The sequence below is a fragment of the Nothobranchius furzeri genome, chromosome 17 (assembly GCF_043380555.1).
Source record: "Nothobranchius furzeri strain GRZ-AD chromosome 17, NfurGRZ-RIMD1, whole genome shotgun sequence".
Classification (NCBI taxonomy): Eukaryota; Metazoa; Chordata; class Actinopteri; order Cyprinodontiformes; family Nothobranchiidae; genus Nothobranchius; species Nothobranchius furzeri.
This window is the reverse complement of record NC_091757.1, coordinates 59,210,626-59,232,772: the sequence shown is the minus strand read 5'-3', so window position 1 is coordinate 59,232,772 and position 22,147 is coordinate 59,210,626.

The following is a 22,147-nucleotide window of genomic DNA, read 5'->3' as shown; positions in this document are numbered from 1 at the left end:
TGGAAAAAAATCAGACTAGTGATTTCTCTTGGTGTTCAATTTATACATTCAAACAGCACAGCACTCTATTTAAACTACTTACGTGTAAATCTATGTTATTTGTCCATCCATCGAGAGGCCCTGACTTCCCTCTCCCCAGCCGCCGGAACCAGCTCCTCCGGGTAAATCCCAAGGGGTTCCCCGGCCAGGTCAGATGTTGTGCCATAAGTCGACTCGCTGCCAAAAAATGATTAGCTTAGTTTTTTCCAGTTTGGAAGTTGTTTTAAGTGTTTCTATTTGTCTTAAACGTTCACAATGAGGATATATTAATCCATTTTGCAATATTTGCGATTGAAAGATGGTTTGTGGTGAGAACTGGCTTTCTTTATGTTACAGCCTTGATACTAAAAAATAAATAAACAATGTAAAATGGCGCCCTGTATTGAATGTAAACGTATAAATGTAAATAACCAATTCTCCAGCGATTTGATTTTTTCCCCCTTCCTTTCTTTAGTGGCTAATCATTTTTTGGCAGCGAGTCGATCTATGGCACAACACCGGTAAGAAGTCCGCTCCGACAGCTTTTGGCGTTTTTAAAAAGTATCCCAGGGGCACGGTAAGGGTCGGAGATGTTTAGTCTACTTAATTTCTGACAATATAAAACAATTTCTTCGGTTTTAAAGTGTGAAGTAAACTCCGACAAAGTAAAATCCAAGCCGATCCCGTTCACGTTCATGGTTACATCCGTGTTTGCTTACTTTTTTTTCCTGCCAAAATGGCGTCCACTAACTGAGAGTCATGTGGGGTCCGGAGCTCTATAAGCAGCCATCCTCCACGACTCACTGGGTATGGAGAAGACAGAGCATGCACGCACGCACGCGCGCGCGCGCGCGCGCGCACACACACACACACACACACACACACCAAGTATTGTGTTTATGGTTACATTGTGATGTCTTAGTAAATATTCTATTTGGTGAAAGATAAACTTTATTGTATTTATCCTAGTGGATCTATAATTAAACAGATAAACTAGTATTAGCACATCCAACGTCAAAGAGAGTAAAAAGTTATTATCAGGAGAGGGAGAATGAGAGAATGGTTAGCAGCAGTGTGCTAGCCGATGGCCCCCTCCAAGTCACCATCAATGTCACCATCCCCAATATGTCTCTCCTCAAGATGTTTTTTTAATACAGTATCAGAAAAATCTGTCAGACTTTTGTGTTGGATGAGTTCAGGCTGGTCCTCCTTGAACCGTCACCTTATCGTGGTGGAGGAGTTTGAGTGCCCTAATGATCCTAGGAGCTATGTTGTCTGGGGCACTTAGTGCCCCTGGTAGGGTCTCCCATGACAAATTGGTCTTAGGTGAAGGGTTAGACAAAGAACGGTTCGAAGGATCTTTCATGGCGGTTAAAACGAAGAGTCGGAGTACCCGGCCCGGAGGGTTACCGGGGTCCCACCCTGGAGCCAGACCTGGGGTTGGGGCCCGTGAGCAAGCGCCTGGTGGCCGGGCTTTCGCCCATGGGGCCCGGCCGGGCCCAGCCCGAACCGGATACATGGGCTCGTCCAACTGTGGACCCACCACCCGCAGGAGGAACATGAAGGGTCCGGTGCAATGCGAATCGGGTGGCAGACCAAGGCGGGAGCCTTGGCGGTCCAATCCCCGGACAAGAAAACTAGTTTTTGGGACATGGAACGTCACCTCGCTGGCGGGGAAGGAGCCGGAGCTTGTGGCAGAGGTTGAGCGGTACCGGCTAGATATAGTCGGACTCACCTCGACACATTGCATTGGCTCTGGAACCCGAGACCTGGAGAGGGGTTGGACACTCTACTTTGCTGGAGTTGCTCCGGGTGAGAGGCGGAGGGCTGGGGTTGGCTTTTTGTTAGCCCCGAGACTCTCTGCCTGTGTGTTGGGGTTTACCCCGGGGGACAAGAGGGTAGCTTCCTTGCGCCTTCGGGTCGGGGAACGGGTCCTGACTGTTGTTTGTGCTTATGGGCCAAATATCAGTTCAGAGTACCCACCCTTTTTGGAGTCCCTGGGACGAGTGCTAGATAGTGCTCCATCAGGGGACTCCATTGTCCTGCTGGGGGACTTCAATGCTCACGTGGGCAATGACAGCTTGACCTGGAGGGGTGTGATTGGGAGGAACGGCCCACCTAATCTGAACTCGAGCGGTGTTTTGTTATTGGACTTCTGTGCAAGCCGCAGTTTGGCCATAACGAACACCATGTTCGAACATAAGGATGCCCACCGGTACACTTGGTACCAGGGCAGCCTAGGTCACAGGTCGATGATAGATTTTGTAGTCGTATCATCTGACCTGCGGCCGTATGTTTTGGACACCCAAGTGAAGAGAGGGGCGGAGCTGTCAACTGATCACCACCTGGTGGTGAGTTGGATCAGATGGCAAGGGAACATGCCGTGTAGACCTGGCAGACCCAAACGCATAGTGAGGGTCTGCTGGGAATGCCTGGCAGAAGAACCTGTCAAGACGGTCTTCAACTCCCACCTCCGGCAGAGCTTTGACCACGTCCCGAGAGCAGTGGGGGACATTGAGTCCGAGTGGGCCTTGTTCCACTCTGCGATTGTCGAGGCAGCTGTTGCTAGCTGTGGTCGTAAGGTGGCCGGTGCCAGTCGTGGTGGCAACCCCCGTACCCGCTGGTGGACACCAGAGGTTCGGGGAGCCGTCAAGCTGAAGAAGGAGGCCTACAGGGCGTGGCTGGTCAGTGGGTCTCCGGAGGCAGCAGACAGGTACTGGATAGCCAAGCGGGGTGCAGCAGTGGCAGTTGCCGAGGCAAAATCTCGGGCGTGGGAGGAGTTTGGTGAGGCCATGGAGAAAGACTATCGATCGGCTCCAAAGAGGTTCTGGCAAACTGTCCGGCGCCTCAGGAGAGGAAGGCAGCAACTCGCTCACACTGTTTACAGTGGGGACGGGGAACTGCTGACGTCAACTGAGGCTATAGTCGGACGGTGGAAGGAATACTTTGAGGAGCTCCTCAATCCCACCAATGCGCATTCCGAGGAGGAACCAGAGCTGGGAGGCCTGGGGATGGACTGTCCGATCTCGGGGGCAGAAGTTGCTGAGGTAGTCAAACAACTACACAGCGGCGGAGCCCCGGGGGCGGATGAGGTTCGTCCTGGGTATCTCAAGGCTATGGATGTTGTAGGGCTGTCATGGTTGACACGTCTCTACAACATTGCGTGGTCATCGGGGGCAGTTCCTAGGGAGTGGCAGACCGGGGTGGTGGTCCCCATCTTTAAGAAGGGTGACCTGAGGGTGTGTTCCAACTATAGGGGGATCACACTCCTCAGCCTCCCTGGAAAGGTCTACTCCAAGGTACTGGAGAGGAGGGTCCGATCGATAGTTGAATCTCAGAAAGAGGAGGAGCAATGTGGTTTTCGTCCTGGCCGTGGAACTGTGGACCAGCTCTATACCCTTGCAAGGGTGATGGAGGGGGCATGGGAGTTTGCCCAACCAATCCACATGTGCTTTGTGGATTTGGAGAAGGCTTATGACCGTGTCCCCAGGGGCACCCTGTGGGGGATGCTCCAGGAGTATGGGGTGGGTGGCTTTCTGTTAAGGGCCATTCAGTCCCTTTACCAGAGGAGCGTGAGTTTGGTCCGCATAGCCGGTAGTAAGTCGGACCTGTTCCCAGTGAGGGTTGGACTCCGCCAGGGCTGCCCTTTGTCACCGGTTCTGTTCATCACTTTTATGGACAGAATTTCTAGACGCAGCCGTGGTGTGGAGTGTGTCGAGTTTGGTGGCAGGAGAATCTCGTCTCTGCTTTTTGCGGATGATGTGGTCCTCCTAGCTTCATCCAGCTCTGACCTTCAGCTCTTGCTGGGTAGGTTCGCGGCCGAATGTGAAGCGGCTGGGATGAGGATCAGCACCTCCAAATCTGAGACCATGGTTCTCGACCGGAAAAGGGTGGCTTGCCACCTCCGGGTCGGGGGAGAGGTCCTACCTCAAGTGGAGGAGTTTAAGTATCTCGGGGTCTTGTTCACGAGTGAGGGTAGGAGGGATCGGGAGATCGACAGGCGGATTGGTTCGGCGTCTGCAGTGATGGGGACGCTGAGCCGATCTGTCGTGGGGAAGAGGGAGCTGAGCCAGAAAGCCAGGCTCTCGATTTACCGGTCGATCTACGTCCCAATCCTCACCTATGGTCATGAGCTTTGGGTAATGACCGAAAGAACGAGATCGCGGATACAAGCGGCCGAAATGAGTTTCCTCCGTAGGGTGGCCGGGCTCAGCCTTAGAGATAGGGTGAGGAGCTCGGACATTCGGGAGGGACTCGGAGTAGAACCGCTGCTCCTCCGGATCGAAAGGAGCCAGTTGAGGTGGTTTGGGCATCTGGTCAGGATGCCTCCTGGACGCCTCCCCGGGGAGGTGTTTCGGGCATGTCCTGCCGGCAGAAGGCCCCCGGGTCGACCCAGGACACGTTGGAGAGGTTACATCTCCAATCTGGTCCGGGAACGCCTTGGGGTCCTGCCGGAGGAGCTGGTGGACAAGGCCGGGGAGAGGACGCCCTGGAGCTCCCTAGTTGGGATGCTGCCCCCGCGACCCGGACCCGGATAAGCGGAGGAAGACGACGACGACGAGTTCAGGCTGTCAGACATTTTCAATTCAATTCAATTCAATTCAATTCAAGTTTATCTATATAGCGCCAAATCACGACAAGAGTCGTCTCAAGGCACTTCACATAATAAACATTACAATTCAGGTCAGTTCATTAAGCCAATCAGAAATAATGTTTCCTATATAAGGAACCCAGCAGGTTGCATCAAGTCACTGACTAGTGTCAGTGACTATACAGCAATCCTTATACTAAGCAAGCATAAAGCGATGTGACACATGTGACAACATGTCACTATCAGTATTCCTAAAGGGGGGTAGAAAAACAAATGAAGGTAATGCGGGAGATATGCTCCAGCGGAGGCAAATTACAGATACATCAGAGACTGCTCATGCATTTTAAGTGCCACATTATACAGAATCCATTAGTAGCAGTAGCAGATCAGCACAATTCAAGATGTTAAATCTCTTTGACTGCAAGTCTGCATGAGCTAGATGAGCCGATAACAGACAATTCTGTACTGGTAGCAGATTGGTGACGAGATCAAAGGAAATTAGGGCAAAAGTTAAATTATCAGTGTTAATGAGTAGAACAAAATACACAACGACAGCAGAAATACCAGAACATCTCATTTTATGTGTGTGGTGGCAATAAAAAATGCTTTGATTCAAGAGTGAAACATTTGTCTTTGTTTCTCAAATGTCACATATGTTAATTAGCTGACAACACAGGTGATCCGTCAAACCTTGCAGCCCAACTCGTCCCTCAGTTATGTACACTAGCACCTCTGTGTGCTGTCACCATATGCAGGTGTGGATATAGCAATTACAGAGAACAGACATGATCACAATACCATGGCGAGCAAAAGCATCCCATCTTTAATTGCTCCCCCACTGTTCCCCCCATTCCCAAGGGAATGGGAAAACTGGAATCATGCTTTCATGATTTCCTGACATTATAGTGTGTGTGAACTGTGAAGATCTTTGCACAAAACTAAAACAGTTGGATGAGAAAGACCTGTTTGTTCTCACAAGTGTAATTGTTCCATGCTAAAGCATGGTTGTTGAATTTTCTCAGTAAAAGGATGATTTATAATGTCTTTGGCCATGTAAACATATCAGTCAACTCACTGAAACATTTTCACTGAAACTGAAAATGACGAGACCGGTCTCGTCATTCCAAGCTTGTTCCAGTGGCCTGGAGTTTGAGGATTCTGAGCAGTATCTTAGCTTTTCCTAGAGCTGCACTTTTTTTAAATCCTGTCCTGATCTGCTGTGAAACAATCAGAATTGATGTCTGAATGCTGAAGACAAGCCTTACAGTTTTACTCTCACAGGTGGATAGCTTCTGCTATAATGTCACTCCTGATACCAAAACTTTATTAGAAATATTTCCGGTTGTTTGAAATACCAACAGACATGGAGACAGAAGTAGAGAAAGAGGAGAGAAAAGAAAGAGGTGGGGGAGAGGTTCACAAAAATAAACAATAAATGATGAGCAAGAATCCGTTTCTAGACCTGCAGAAAGAGAGAGAGAAAAAAAGGGGGCACAAAAATACAAGACCAAAGTATCACTGCGCCAACAACACGAGGATATATGAAAGCAGCAATTTTTGAAATCACACAGTAATGATTAATTGTGCAACCACAGCCTTAGTTGATGTGTTGAAAATGCCTGTCCATACTTGTGAGAGCACTATGTGTGCATACAGGTGCTTGTATATGTAAGGTTTCGCTATAGGAGTGTGAGGGGCCACAGACCAGCCCCCAAAGGCGTGTGGGAGATGGAGGAGTTCCAAGCCCCAGAGAGCCAAGTGTCTCCTCGGAGCGCAGGAACCCCCAGAGAGAGAGAGAGAGAGCTGCCGGAGAAGCTCCAATCCCCACGGTCCAAGACCCCACCTGACATATACAGTCACACTCAAACGCAGTCACACACTCCCTCTCTCATGCTCACACATAACACATACAACCTAAAGACACACACCCAACACAGAGCAAAGCAACACACAACCAGCCAACCAGCTCCCACTCCAAGACTCCAGCGCATGGCAGCTAACTGACAACATGAGTGTGATAAGACCCCAGTCTCTCAATTACCTCCAGAGCTCTCAGTGTCTAGGTGCAGTTTAAAATTGGAAGTGGGCATCAGCACTCAGAGTGAGGCAGATACCCCCCCCCCCCCCCCCACCCCCCCGCGCCACTGTGTGCTCACCCCCAAGGCCCTAAGTGTACATTTGCGTGGAATGTTGTTAGTGGAAGTGTTTAATGTCAAATTAAAATTGGGGTGCAAGCCTCCTACGGACTGTGGATATGGGAACAACTCCCTGACTTACCCACACCCTGAGGCCCTATGTGCATGTTTATGTGGTGATGTGAAGGAGCAGGAGGGGGGAAATGTCTGGGAAGGAATGGCCAGGGGCCCTAACCCCTTTAGGGAGCCAGTTCTCCCACTGCTCCCCCACTGTTCCCTCCATTCCCAAAATTCACCCAGGGCACGGAGGCCCCAGCCCATCTAGCCAAGGCCCAAAGCAGTAGCATCGAAGAGCCCCACGGAGTCCATGGCCACCAACCCCATCAGAGTATCTATTACCATCCCAACATTTGATGAACTTCCAGACTACGTAAGATATATGTAGCGTACCAAATGGCCATGTATTTCTTCAAAATACATGCTGCATGGTGGCGCAGTGGTTAGCACCGTTGCCTCGCAGCACGAAGGTTGCAGGTTCGAAACTCGGCTGTGGCCTTTCTGCGTGGAGTTGCGTGTTCTCCCCATGCATGCGTGGGTTTCCTCCGGGTACTCCGGTTTTCCCCACAGATCACAACATGCCCTATAGGTTAGAAATTGTAAGTCGCTTTGGATAAAAGCGTCTGCCAAATGAATAAACATAAACATAAAATTACCAAAAACTCTTGTCATGATTTGGCGCTCTATAAATAAACTTGAATTGAATTGAACCCATGTCTGCTCTCTGGACGTTTACTGGTGAGTTAGGAGAAGTGTTTCTCTGGAAGTCAATCACCATTTCCTTTGTCTTACTGGTGTTCAAGTGAAGGTGGTTACATTCACACCAGTCCACAAGGTCTATGATGTACTCCTGGTAATTCCCCTCAGACACACAGCTGACAATGGCCGAGTAATAAGAGAACTTCAGGAGGTGACAGCTGCTGGTGTGGTAGGTGAAGTCTGAGGTGTAGAAGGTGAAGAGAAAGGGTGATAGCACCGTACCCTGTGAAACTCCACATACAGTACAAACACAGAACACAGGGCCACGTACAGTACTGGGGCAGCAGTAGCTCAACCAGTTGAGCGGGTTGTCCAGTAATCGGAAGGTTGCAGGTTCGATCCCGGCTACGGACAGATAATTCTGCTGTTGTGTCCTTGGGCAAGACACTGAGCCCACCTTGCCTGCTGGTGGTGGCCGGAGGGACCGGTGGCACCTGTGCTCGGCAGCCTCGCCCCAGGGCAGCTGTGGCTACATCGTAGCTCATCACCATCAGTGTGTGCATGTGTAATGTGGCCTGTTGGTGAGGTAGTCGATGTTTGTCCACCTCCTGTACCTCTCACCTCCTGCTGCAGTAGACACGGCTGGATGGTTTTAAAGACACTTGCGAAGTCAAAGAACATGATTCACACTGTGCATCATTTTTGCATCTCAAGGTGAGTCAGAGCCCGGTGGTGCAGGTAGATGAGTACTGTTAGGTATTTTTTATATTGTTCATCTTTGATTGTGAAGTTACCTCACTTTTAGGAAAAGTCCAAATCAGCTAAACCAGGGAGTTTTCTGCCAGACCAAGAAACTTGTAGTTCTAGTATCTGAAGAATTCCTTTGTCCTGTGCATTCTAAGACCAAGGTGTTTTTCCATTAGCTCTACTCTAGAAACTTCTCTTGTGATTGTGGAATTTGTGGGTGTGAACATTTTGTGAAATAAATCCCTCCATGAGCTTCGGCTCCTTTGTGAGAACGAATGGCCATCTTGTCTGGTGTTTGATTCTCACCCTTTGCAGAGTGTCACACTTTGCAGAGTCTGTTGTCTGTTCAAAGGTTTGTTACAACTTACCAAATTAAGAATCTAATCCCTCTGTGTGTGTGTTCTGACTTCCTTTAAGGTAATTTAAGTTTAAGGTAATATAAGAACAATAGTATAAATTAAAATACCCAACATAGTAGTGGAGAATGCTAAATTAAATTACCGAACAAGTTCGTCCCCCACCCCCATGTTTGGTTTATCTGCAAAATGCAGTTGGTCCTATTTCTGGTGTCACCACTGAACATAGATGGGTGAGGATGAGTCTCGCCATAGGCTTCATCAAATGGGAGGTCAAGGCAACAGGTCTGTAGTGGTCTGGTTCCCTGGGATGGGATGTTTTGGGAACTGGAACCACACTGGAAGTCTTCCACAGGATGGGGACCTGCTCCAGCTGAAGGCTCAGGTTAAACGTGTGCGTGACCACTTCACAAAACTGGTCAGCGCAGTGTTTGTAGACTTTGTAGACTATTTTGTTTCTAAGATTGTTTTGCCTTCAAAAATAAGTGAAAGTATTTGTATTTTCTTTATTTGTGTTCATGCTTGTGTGTAACTTGGGACAGAGAAAAGTTCTAAATCCTGATGCAACGTCCAGAAATGGTCAGTTTTCACCTACAGATTGACCTACATGGCACTGGTCATCTGCAGAGCTAATTCCATCCTCCAAGGTGGATTTTACACTATCTTCCTACAAGCCCTGAAGGATACTGCAAAGCTGTTGACATTTCAGGAGGAACATGATGTCAGCCTGTGCTCCCAAACAAAGCCTTCTTTGATATCACCGCAGGAGTGCCCACTCTCTGAATAAAGTGAATGTTTTCAGCTCATATGAGTCATTTAATTATGAAATGAAATTAACAAATGTTAAATGGATAATAACAATGTTTTAATTAATCTGTGCTTGAATTACTGAAGTCTGAAATGAATGTTATCATTACTTGAAATGAAACATTTTGATATTATGATCAGTAATGCTGGTTTAACAAGTGAATCACTATTTTCTGAGAGCTCACACACTCAGACACGTGACGATGGCAATGTTAAGCTAATATCATGATACATTGCTTTCTGTTCGACAAATCAAAACTCCTGTATCTGACGCAAGGTGTGCTTTCTGAGGTTTGTTGGTAAAACTCTTCTTACATGGCCGATTCTGATTTGTTAGTAAATCATAATATGTGAATATTAAAACAGAGCTCTCTTCATGGTGAGTCAAAACGGCCGTCCGTAGCCAAGCCTCTTTAACCCAGAGCATCTTTTGACAAGCTGCCAAACTTGCTACACGCTGAAGCTGACACAGCAAGATTCCTTAAGAATCCATTCGAGATGCAAACTAGTTCCAACCTGTTGTGACCTGGAGACGACTCTGGACTGACCTGGTCGTACTGCGGTTTTTCCTACGGACTTCGGTACCTTGGGGTCACCCGACCTCTCCGACATCTCGGATCCAAAAGAGAGTCTCCACTTGGGGTACGTAGACATGACAGATTACCTCTGATGCCTTTTTGATAAGAACTAACTTCATAGTTTAATGCAAAAAAAATTATTTTGACACCCAGAACTCAGTTCTTCTAGATACGAAAGTTCTGATAAACACACACCATCAAAGCACCACACATCACGTCCCATACTCTTAGATTCATCCATCACAGTAGCGTTGGCTAACTTGTCATGTTTTTAATTGTTTAGAAAATAAATTTCTTACTTTTTATAAACCTGGCTCCGTCTGAATTGATACGAAGTGTGTTTGATCCCTGAAAAGGCAAAAAATCAAACCAGACGATCAGTAATATTGGAGTACCACAGGGGACTGTACTCTCACCATTCCTTTTCACCCTGTACACCTCAGACTTCCAGTACAAGTCAGAGACCTGTCATCTACAGAAATACTCAGATGACTCTGCAGTTGTCGGGTGTATCAGAGATGGACAGGAAGCTGAGTACAGAGAGCTGGTGGAGCGCTTTAGGGCATGGTGTGGAAACAATCATCTGACCTTGAACGTGAACAAAACAAAGGAGATGATTTTAGACTTCAGAAGAAACAGGGTGGAGTCAAACACTGTTTCCATCATGGGAGAAGAAGTGGAGGTGGTTGAGGAATACAAATACCTTGGAGTTCACCTAGACAACAGACACCCTTGGCTAAATGATACCCTCCGGTCTCTACGCACCAATCTCAGAGCAGGAAATGGCGCAAAACAAAAGATCCTGGTGATCTATTGAAATTTCAGGAATTACTGTCCTCATTCTCTGCCAACATCACTGATGCAAAGAAAGCTTTCTACACTGACAAAATTCTCAGCTCTACTGACTCTCAGAAACTATTTTCAATATTAAAAACTCTGCTCACCCCTCCATCTCCACCTCCTACCAACAATCTATCAGCTGACACCTTTGCCTCATTCTTCACTGACAACGTGGCAGCTATAAGCAAACAGTTTACTCAACTCTCCACTCCTGAACATTCACTACCACAAACACCTTCTAGCCCAACCATCTCAGGCCCTACTGCTTCATTTTCCTCTTTTTCCCCTCTCACTGAGAACTGTGTGTCCAAGCTTCTCACGTGCAGCCGCCCTACTACATGTCCACTTGACCCCATTCTGACTAAGCTGCTCCAAGCTATTGCTCCTACAGTAGCCGCAGCAGTCACACATGTGATATGGAACTAGGATTGGGACAATATTCAGCGTAACTTGTACCAAGTTTTGTAGCTTCGAACATGTTTCATCACATGTAACTTTGGATTCGTAACTTGTAACTTTGGATTCGTAACTTGTAACTTTGGATTCGTAACTTGTAATTCTCAATTCGTACTTGTATTCTTGTTTTGTAACAGGAACATTGTATTTTGTACATGTATTTTTTATTTTGTAAAATCAACATTCATTCAGAAACATGAAACTTTTGTTTTGTAACTAGCAGACTTCCAAATTGAAAAAAATCAAAGTACAAGTTTCAAATCAAAACTCTCAAAACACACATTTCATTCTACAGGTACAAACCTCAAATCCTACAGTGTTACGTATATTTTTGTCTCGATTCTAGCGTCAGTGGGAGGAACTTGGGTGGAACCAATGAGAGCACGAGTCTTAGCTACCAATCACGTTTCTCGAATTCCTGTCCAATCATTGGGAGAGGAGGGCAGAGCTGTAGAGACGACACTCCGAATGTCCGAATCCACAGGAAAGGTGCTTATGAGTACGGATTCTTGCCAGTCTAGCAAGGCCGGGTCCTTGAAGACGGCTAAAACCGGAACCCAGCGGCTCTGAATTCGGACAGTCTAGCCTTCACCTCTACGGTGACCCGTAGGTCCCGTCACAGCCGTGGCGGCAGCTACACACAAAGGAAAAATGCTAAAGCTAGCGAAAATCGAGCAGGAATATTAAGGAGCTACAGCAGCTTCACGTCCATCAGCAGCGTTTGTTCACAACCGTTTTCAGGTAAAGTAACTTTGTTTATTCTAGAAGCTTTCAGGACTTACATGTTAACTTTAGATGGTTTCATGTATGTTTTAAGCTACAGAATGAACTTGTTAAACATACACAACACATTTCTACAGAGTATTATCATGTAGGTAATTAATATAAACCAAATGCATTATAAATGTTGAATGCAGTAGGATGTTTTCTAATGTAAATTGGACCTTAGAACTTATTCTGTATCAAATGAGGGTAAAACGTTTTAAAAAACAGGCTTTTTAATAAAATAGCATTGAACTGTGTTCAATGTGCATTTGTTTATTCAACTTAAGCCTAATAATGATTAGATCTGTCTTAAAAATGTAAATTCTCTGTAGTTTTTATTTAACTATTCCCTGCTGCTTTTCTTTAAACTGAACAGAACCAGTGTACTGCAGGTTATGTTTTGTTTCACATTTTTCTATAAAAAAACAAACTCTTATTTAATCTATTACAGGTCAGCATGCACTGTGCTGCACATCTGCATCGGTGCTGGTGAAGTTGTGGGTCTGGAGGATGAGCCTGAGGAAGATGTGTGTGGAGGAGGTGAGCAGTGATGGGCAAGTTACTTCAAAACTGTAATGCATTATTTATTACTTGTTACCCTCATTTTAAAGTAATTCATTACATTACAATATTACTGATTTTAAAATGTAAGGCATTACACTACTTTTGCATTACTCTAAGTTACTTTCACCAATACAACTTCAATATGAATCTGGTCATGTGACACTCAGTGAGCTCATGACATATATGTGGAAGGTGATGTGGTATCTGAGCTAGGATTGCTGTTAAAAACAGTCAGATATAATAACAGTGCTTTAAAATGATTGTTTATTAAATAAAAGCAACAACAATCTGTACTCTCAGCACGCTGCCATCTTCTATTAACTGAGCAGGGAGTGAGGTGGTGGGGGCCCCAAGCCTATATTGCCTTGGTCCCCAAATTCCTTGATATGGCCCTGGATGTGGGACTGACTTCTGGGGTGATCTGATTCTGTCACATGTATAAATATTAAATGCTTATATATTATTGCTTTTCACTGGTAAAAATGTGTATTGGGGATAAATCTACCTATTTTTTTCTTTTCAAGCACTTTGTTTTGTTTTCTTGATTTTATTTGAATAATTTTCTGCCCTTTCTCTCTCTAACCTCCCTGCATGCTGCATGTTTTCTCCATCTTCCAGAAAAAAACTGTTTGCTAGACTTCCTACTTTCTAACGATCAGCCAAAGGGATCTTCACATGCGCGGCACTCCAGCAGTAATGAGTAGAAATCACCGGGGTACAGATTATGAACTCAGCTGAGGCAAAGCACGTCAGAAAAGCACAGAATACCAGAGAATATGCGCTGATATGAACGATCACAAGTGAATTATTTTGTTTTAGTGGAGCGATTTTGTGAATGTTGCGGCCGCGTGCAGGACACAGCTGGAGTAGTTGAGCCGTTGACTGTTGTAAACGCGCAATGAAATTTTCGCGGCGCATAAGTATGGCAAGCCAAAACCGTCACAATACGCCACTTTCCCAACCCGTCTAGTTAAGAAATGGCGAAAAAAACGCCGTTTGATGTGCCAAGACGTCGTAAAATACGGCGAAAACTCTGCCAGAACGCCGTAATTTACGCCGTTCTGAACGGTCCCGTAGAACGCCCGTAAAATACGCCGTTTTTTCCGGACATTGAACGCCGTTTTTTACGTCACCCTAATCCCAGACGCGTTCTCTGTGTGGGTGGCGTAAAATACGGCGTTTGGTACGGACATTGAACGCCGCTTTTTTCGCCGTTCAGTGACATAAAACGCCGCTTTTAACGCCACTTTGTGACAGTTTTAACGCGTTTAAAATTCAACTTTACTCTCATTTATGCAGAGCCCTCCCCATGGGTTTCTCATCCACTTAATTTAAACTTCAGTGACCCAATGAAAGACGAGGAGGTTGAGGCAGCACTAATTCATCCCAGATTCGCCGGGCTGTCGGGCTGTGCGGATTGCTGTTTTCTAATACAACTCGGCTCTGTTTCAACTAATTTCACTGTATTGAAAAAGCCTTGAAATGTAGTAATATTATCAACAATGTGTCAACATTATTATTTTTTCTGTCCACCTGTAAAAGGCAGAAACGCTGTTTCAGTCAGACCTGATGATTACTTAAAAGTGTGGCTGCCGTATCAGTCTGTCCTCGTGGCTCGTGAGTCCAGCTGAAACATCAGTGCTCTTTCTGTCCAAAACTCCATTCTTCTTAAGTTCATCCACTTTCAGTATTTACTATTGTGACAGTGTGTGTGTGTGTGTGTGTGTGTGTGCTGTCGCAACGTCCCGATTGATCATGCGCCCTGGCTACTTGGTCAAGGGAATGTTCCTTTGGCTGACTGGTTAGAGCGTATGACTCTCACCCGGGAGTCTGGGGTTCGAATCCCGCCCGAGCCCTCGTTTATCCACCTGGCCACACTATTGTTTTTTTTTTTTCGTTTTTTTTTTTAACGACTGTTATACTTGTCTTACAGGAGCTTCTGAAGATGTTCTGTCTTGCTTCTCCATCATCACTCTCCAGCTCCTCAGACCAGCCACTCCAGAACCTTCCCAGATCCAGGATCAGAGCACTTTAATTAAAGTTTGAAACATGTCTGCTTGTTGTTCTCCTATAGAAGCCTTAAACTAGAATTTGCTAATGAGCTTTCTTGGCTAAAATATGCTCTTAAATGTTTTTATTTACATAATCAAGAAACACGTTTTTCATTGCTGCTTCACCAAGACATGACTCTGAGAATGTCCTCAAGATCCTGAAACACTGGTTAAAACAAATTACTTTTAACCTCTTATAAAACAAACGTGTCTGTTGATGATTATGCCACTATACTGAAGCACCTGCATACTTGCTACCGATTTGCTAACTTTCTGTAATATTTGATATTTAAGTTGAAAACATGAAATGCTGTAACACAAATTCCAAACGTTCTAGTTGAGCACTTGTTTCTAATCAACTAATCATTATTTCTGTGATTAGTCAGCTTTTTCCTTTTCAATAAACACATGGAAAAATTACAATTATCTTACTGAAAAATGGTTTAACAGTGTTGCACATGTATAATAATCTACACTGGTTTTCACAGTTACGGCATTCTTCAAACTATAATAATAAAATAAAGTGAAAAGATATTTACAATTGATTACTTCAAGTTCCTACTATTTACATTTTATGCATCGATACTGTAAATGGCTGTTTACTAAGGCATACAGAGTCAGTGCCTGTACACAGGTAGTTTGCTTGTAAATCTACATATTTCTGTTCTATATGATCCTGTATTCTTCATTAATGCTACTTACAAATCCACGAGTCTGTAGAATTGCCTTGTTTATTTGAGCAGGTATTGAACAATCCTTTTAGTTATTAACAAGTTGAGTGTGTGCTTAAGAGGAGTTTAAAAGTGTTAGCCTTAGAAAGTAGATGAGCCTCTCCCACAAACCACATTTTTTTAAATTTAGGACTTTACGGAGTGTGCTGAAAGACAACAATGAGGCTAATCATCTCCATTTTTACAGGAGGCAACCCCCTGCTTACTAGGCAAGAACCCGTATGAGAACATTCCACTGACTTTGTATGCCTTAGTAAACAGCCATTTACAGTATCGATGCATAAAATGTAAATAGTAGGAAGTAATCAATTGTAAATATCGTTTCACTTTATTTTATTATTATAGTTTGAAGAATGCCGTAACTGTGAAAACCAGTGTAGATTATTATACATGTGCAACACTGTTAAACCATTTTTCAGTAAGATAATTGTAATTTTTCCATGTGTTTATTGAAAAGGAAAAAGCTGACTAATCACAGAAATAATGATTAGTTGAGTAGAAACAAGTGCTCAACTAGAACATTTGGAATTTGTGTTACAGCATTTCATGTTTTTAACTTAAATATCAAATATTACAGAAAGTTAGCAAATCGGTAGCAAGTATGCAGGTGCTTCAGTATAGTGGCATAATCATCAACAGGCACGTTTGTTTTATAAGAGGTTAAAAGTAATTTGTTTTAACCAGTGTTTCAGGATCTTGAGGACATTCTCAGAGTCGTGTCTTGGTGAAGCAGCAATGAAAAACGTGTTTCTTGATTATGTAAATAAAAACATTTAAGAGCATATTTTAGCCAAGAAAGCTCATTAGCAAATTCTAGTTTAAGGCTTCTATAGGAGAACAACAAGCAGACATGTTTCAAACTTTAATTAAAGTGCTCTGATCCTGGATCTGGGAAGGTTCTGGAGTGGCTGGTCTGAGGAGCTGGAGAGTGATGATGGAGAAGCAAGACAGAACATCTTCAGAAGCTCCTGTAAGACAAGTATAACAGTCGTTAAAAAAAAAAACGAAAAAAAAAAAAAAAACAATAGTGTGGCCAGGTGGATAAACGAGGGCTCGGGCGGGATTCGAACCCCAGACTCCCGGGTGAAAGTCATACGCTCTAACCAGTCAGCCAAAGGAACATTTCCTAGACCAAATAGCCAGGGCGCATGATCAATCGGGACGTTGCGACAGCACACACACACACACACACACACTGTCACAATAGTAAATACTGAAAGTGGATGAACTTAAGAAGAATGGAGTTTTGGACAGAAAGAGCACTGATGTTTCAGCTGGACTCACGAGCCACGAGGACAGACTGATACGGCAGCCACACTTTTAAGTAATCATCAGGTCTGACTGAAACAGCGTTTCTGCCTTTTACAGGTGGACAGAAAAAATAATAATGTTGACACATTGTTGATAATATTACTACATTTCAAGGCTTTTTCAATACAGTGAAATTAGTTGAAACAGAGCCGAGTTGTATTAGAAAACAGCAATCCGCACAGCCCGACAGCCCGGCGAATCTGGGATGAATTAGTGCTGCCTCAACCTCCTCGTCTTTCATTGGGTCACTGAAGTTTAAATTAAGAGGATGAGAAACCCATGGGGAGGGCTCTGCATAAATGAGAGTAAAGTTGAATTTTAAACGCGTTAAAACTGTCACAAAGTGGCGTTAAAAGCGGCGTTTTATGTCACAGAACGGCGAAATAAGCGGCGTTCAATGTCCGTACCAAACGCCGTATTTTACGCCACCCACACAGAGAACGCGTCTGGGATTAGGGTGACGTAAAAAACGGCGTTCAATGTCCGGAAAAAACGGCGTATTTTACGGGCGTTCTACGGGACCGTTCAGAACGGCGTAAATTACGGCGTTCTGGCAGAGTTTTCGCCGTATTTTACGACGTCTTGGCACATCAAACGGCGTTTTTTTCGCCATTTCTTAACTAGACGGGTTGGGAAAGTGGCGTATTGTGACGGTTTTGGCTTGCCATACATAAGATGCGGCTCACTTGACCGCGGTCCGTTACCGCGTACCGCTGCGTCCTCTCTGCCCGCAAAGCTGAGTCCATAAATGACGTAATATATGCAGATACTGGATCTTTCTTCGGGTTTCCCGCAATTTGAATTTTTAAGGAACAAATCTTGATTCTGGGTTTAAAAATGCATTGTAATTACCACGTTACTGACAATTGTACCGAGTAAATATTACCATTTTCTTTCCCTGTAATGCCTTATATTACCACATTACAGCAAAAAGCAATGCATTACAGTAATTAATTACTTTTGTACCGCATTACTCCCAACACTGGAGGTCAGTGGTGCTCTGTCCTGCAGGAGGTACCAGCAGACCACCACTTCTGTAACAGGTAAGTCATTTATGTAGGAACCTCTATTAAAAACAACACTGTGGTTTTATTTGCTGAAGAGTCACAATTGTTATACCAGTGTATCCATAAACCATCTCCTCATTTCATATTTCTGAATACATCCTAGAGATGTAACAGCCGTCGTCTGAGCCAGCCCAGCAGGCCCTGTAGATGGACGATGGAGTGGACAGTGAGAGGAAGCGTCCCAAAGCTCTCTCTGCAGACCGTCCTGTATGATGTTCCTCTGACCAGAACCGTCCAGCCACGGGTCTGCTCCAGCCCTCCATCCACGTCTGGATCCTCCTGCAGCAGATCCAGCTGCACTGTTAAAGACTTCCTGCTCACTCAGTTTAAATAACTGATCCAGGAAGAGTCACTCAGGTTAATCCTGCTTTAACCGTACATAACTGGTCCATACTGGTTTTGATCTGTAAATAAGTTTAACCTATTTTAAAGGAGCATGGGGCAGGATGAAGAAACGAAACTCATTAGCGACGCACTCGGCGCTGTGAGTAACTGCAGCCCGGCACGAGAGCGCGCACAAACTCTTCACTAGAAAAAAAAAGTTTCAGTGATGTACGGCTAGAGCGCGGCTCGAACAAGGCACCGTGTCGAGCGATGAAGTAAGTAACATTGTTACTTTAGTCTAATATTTGTATAATTCCATGACAACATTAGCATTTTAATTTAGCCATGACACTCGTGATGTAAAGCAAGTGCTCCTTCCTATGAAATATTCATAAGCCAGTTTTGTGACTGGCGAGTGTAACGTGAGGAAATATGGGTTTTCTGTGGTGTTGGACTCAGCTGGGTCAAAGCTGGGTCGTTGAGAACTTTCACCCACAGATTAAGACCTGAACGCCAGAGAGTCTGGGAGGAAACCATAACATCTACCACCTGCAGCTTCGTGCCAGAAGATGTTGTTCCCACAGAAGATGTTGTTCCCATAAAAGTAGTCATAACATAACAAGTCTTAAAACTTTGTTTCTTGATTTTAATGTTAAAGTAACCATTATCATTTTGCTCATTATAAATGTGTTTAATCAAATGAATGGTTCTTATGCTTTGGGTAATTATAATGGATTAATGAAGCCATTCTTAAATAATGTTTGAGGATGTTTGTTACTGACCTTCACACACACTCAAGCACACAAACACTCACACACACCCACACACAGATTCTCACAGTAAACTCCAAAACACATTTGCTGACGCACACGTTTTGCTTTGAGAGGAGAAAGGCTTTTGGTAAGTTTTGAGTCTTATGATTTCAGTTCGTGTTGGACAACGAAAGAGAGTGGACCTGAAAACCAAAGGGGGGGCAGAGCCGGTTGGCTCGTTTCTCCCCCCTCTCACGCTGTTCCTGTCAGCCAGACAGAATAGCTGAATCGCAACTTCTAACGCAGACTCATACAGAGTCTTTGATTTCTGAGTGAATTAAACTTAACAAAGCGCATCGACAAAACGCTTTATCATCACGTGTACCGAGGTCATCTCCTGGACCGGGTCGCAGCACGCCTTCGTCTTCTCTGCCAGCCGAGGTGTCACCCTGGATGAAACATCGTCCTTTGACGTCCCGGGTCCAAGAGGAGGGTCCGAATACGGTGAGACAGAACACGAGAGATAGCGTTGATGCATCTTTTCCAACCAAACCTAAGTTTATCCAAACCATCACTTCACTCAGACACCTGTTCTTCCTGAAGCAAAATCAGACTCACACACGCATTCATATCACAACATTCTCAATCTTCATAAATTCACCACAAGGTCTATTTGATCATATCAACTGTTAAAGATTGTCCCACAAGTTGCCAATGTTGATTGTTATTTCCTGTTTGTCAATTTCAAAATCATTAGTTTAATTTGAAGAATTAAAACTTTTAATTGTCAAACTGGTTTCCTCATTGAACTGAAACACAGACACACAGATATTATCGTCAGTTTATCGATGAAAACAACCTTTGAGTCTTCTTAACAATATAAAATTTGGTTATTTATTTATTAAAAATTAATATTCCGAATTAATACGTAGCATGGTTCCTCTTTCATAAAAGAGCCTAAAACCACAATGCTACAATATAACTGAGTAGAGACAGTTTCTCCTTACACGAGCAAGACAGTAACATGATGCTACTTTATCAGCATAAGGCTTTGTGGCTGCAGGTGATTTCTGATGTTTTTAGACCAATTACAGTTATTATTTTGCACTAAGCTTACTAACAAGCTAATGTTATTGTTTATACATCATGTAAGAACATCCAATTTCAAGTCACTGACATCATTTGTGAAACCAATTTCATTACAGGACAGGCATCACAACAATGTAAATAAGAACATAAATATCAATGTTTAGTTCAACAAATGCATCAAAATAAAATCATAATATCAACAAGACCTACAGGGTAATACAGTCATTTTTATCATTACTGTCATTGATTTTCAGGAATTCACATTGGAAGGAGTGATGGAAGACAGTTCAGATGGAGTGTGCCTGAGCCTGCCACAGACTTTGATGTGTTGTGGGAAAGTCTGAGACCAGGGGCTAAAGGAAAGGGGAGAGGAAAAGGTCACTCCGAGGGTCGGGGAAGGACACGCTCAAGGGGTGAGGGCAGCAGGTTGAGGTCCAGAGCTCCTTCAAGAGGACCAGGGCGCCGGGGTAGGCAGCGAACAGCTTTCAGAGAAGAGGACCGAGACCGGCTTGCACAGCTGAGAGCTGCCAGTATAGCTGAGATGCAGGTTGGTTGTAGCCATTTGTGTAAAAAAATAAAATAAAATAATAGATGCCAAAAACGAAAACATCACTCACTGGAGATATTAATCTAGTCATGTAAACATATGCACTTAAATTTCTAGACAGCTTTACAACACCTGAGCCAGGAGGAGAGAGATTATATTCTCGAGAGAGTGGTGACCCGTCTTCCAGGGGTGATGCTGGATATCCTGGAGTTTCGGCAAGAGACGCCAGGACACCGTCTTCCTGACTGAGGGCACCCTAACCCAAAAATCCTAACCGTTTATCTACAACTACAGTAGTTCCAAAACAGCACAATACCTCAAAATAACTTTAGCTGAAGACAGCATTTTCACCCAAAAATAAACAAACCGTTTGTGCAATATATTTATTTTTATTTATGTACAAAAAAGTTCTGTTATTTGCATTTGTACATAGTATTTTTTCTTAATTTCTAATAAATCTGTGTGCATGAAAGAAGTCATTCCTGTCTTTTGATGCTTCACGTAGCTGGGGCCTTTATGGAGAGGAGAACAGCAGCATTAGATCATACATAGATTACATGAGAATGCAATTCTGGAAACTCTCCAGTTCTGAAGTTGACCTGTAAAAAAAACAAAAGCTACAACTTTATAATTATTAGGAATCACACTTTTGATTGCCTTTTCACCCACAATTGTCATTTCTATATGTAAATTTTCAGCTTTGATATTGACACTTTAGCTTTTTTGCTTATGAAAATGTTATTAATAAACCTAAAGGTCAGATTGGTGACATCCTTCAACCAGCGTCTGTTGAACATGATTCGTTGAAGAGCCTCGTGTGGTGGAGATCATGGCACCATGAGCTCTTTATCACTGGTCGTTGCATCAAGTGGTCCATGGTCACATTTGCCACGGGTCCATTCATGCTTCCCTGTGACATGGTGAAGCACACCCACCCACATGTCCTAACAGAAAAAATAAGTTTTATTTGAAAACTTTACATGTGACAGAAGCGCTCACCAACAGAAACACGAGAGCTGGCACTATTGTGAAAAGAAAGGTAATTATGTCAGTTCAGTTCAGTTCAGTTTCAGTTTTAGTTTATTTGTCATATGCAAGTTAGCACAGGGTCAACATTGCAATGAAACGTGTATGACGAGCAGCGGTCTCTCAGCAACATGATACAGGAGAAAATATAATAAAATATAATAAAATAAAGCAAAAAAATATAGTAAGGAGCAAAATATTAGAAAGACATGGTAAAAGGGAAAAGATGACTAAATATATATGTGTCAATAAAGAAAATCCTGAAAAGAAATATGACGGGAGGGCAGATGGGATATTGCACAGGAATGAGCTGCAGAAAATTACAGTATTGCACTTTAGATATAAATTACAGTATTGCAGGATATAAATTATGCAGGATATAGATTACAATGTTGCACTTTGGATATAAATTACAATAACAATAAAGTGAAGTGACCAGTACGGATTAAATATAGTACTTGTGAAGCTGCAGGGTAGCTTCTGAGTCCTGTGTTGTGTGTGTTTAGGTGTTGTGGTTGAGGTGTCGTATGGCTTGATGATAGAAACTGTTTTTAAGTCTTGTAGTCCGAGCAGACAGACTCCTGTAACGTCTGCCAGATGGTAACAGGGAGAACAGCTGATGTGCCGGGTGGCTGT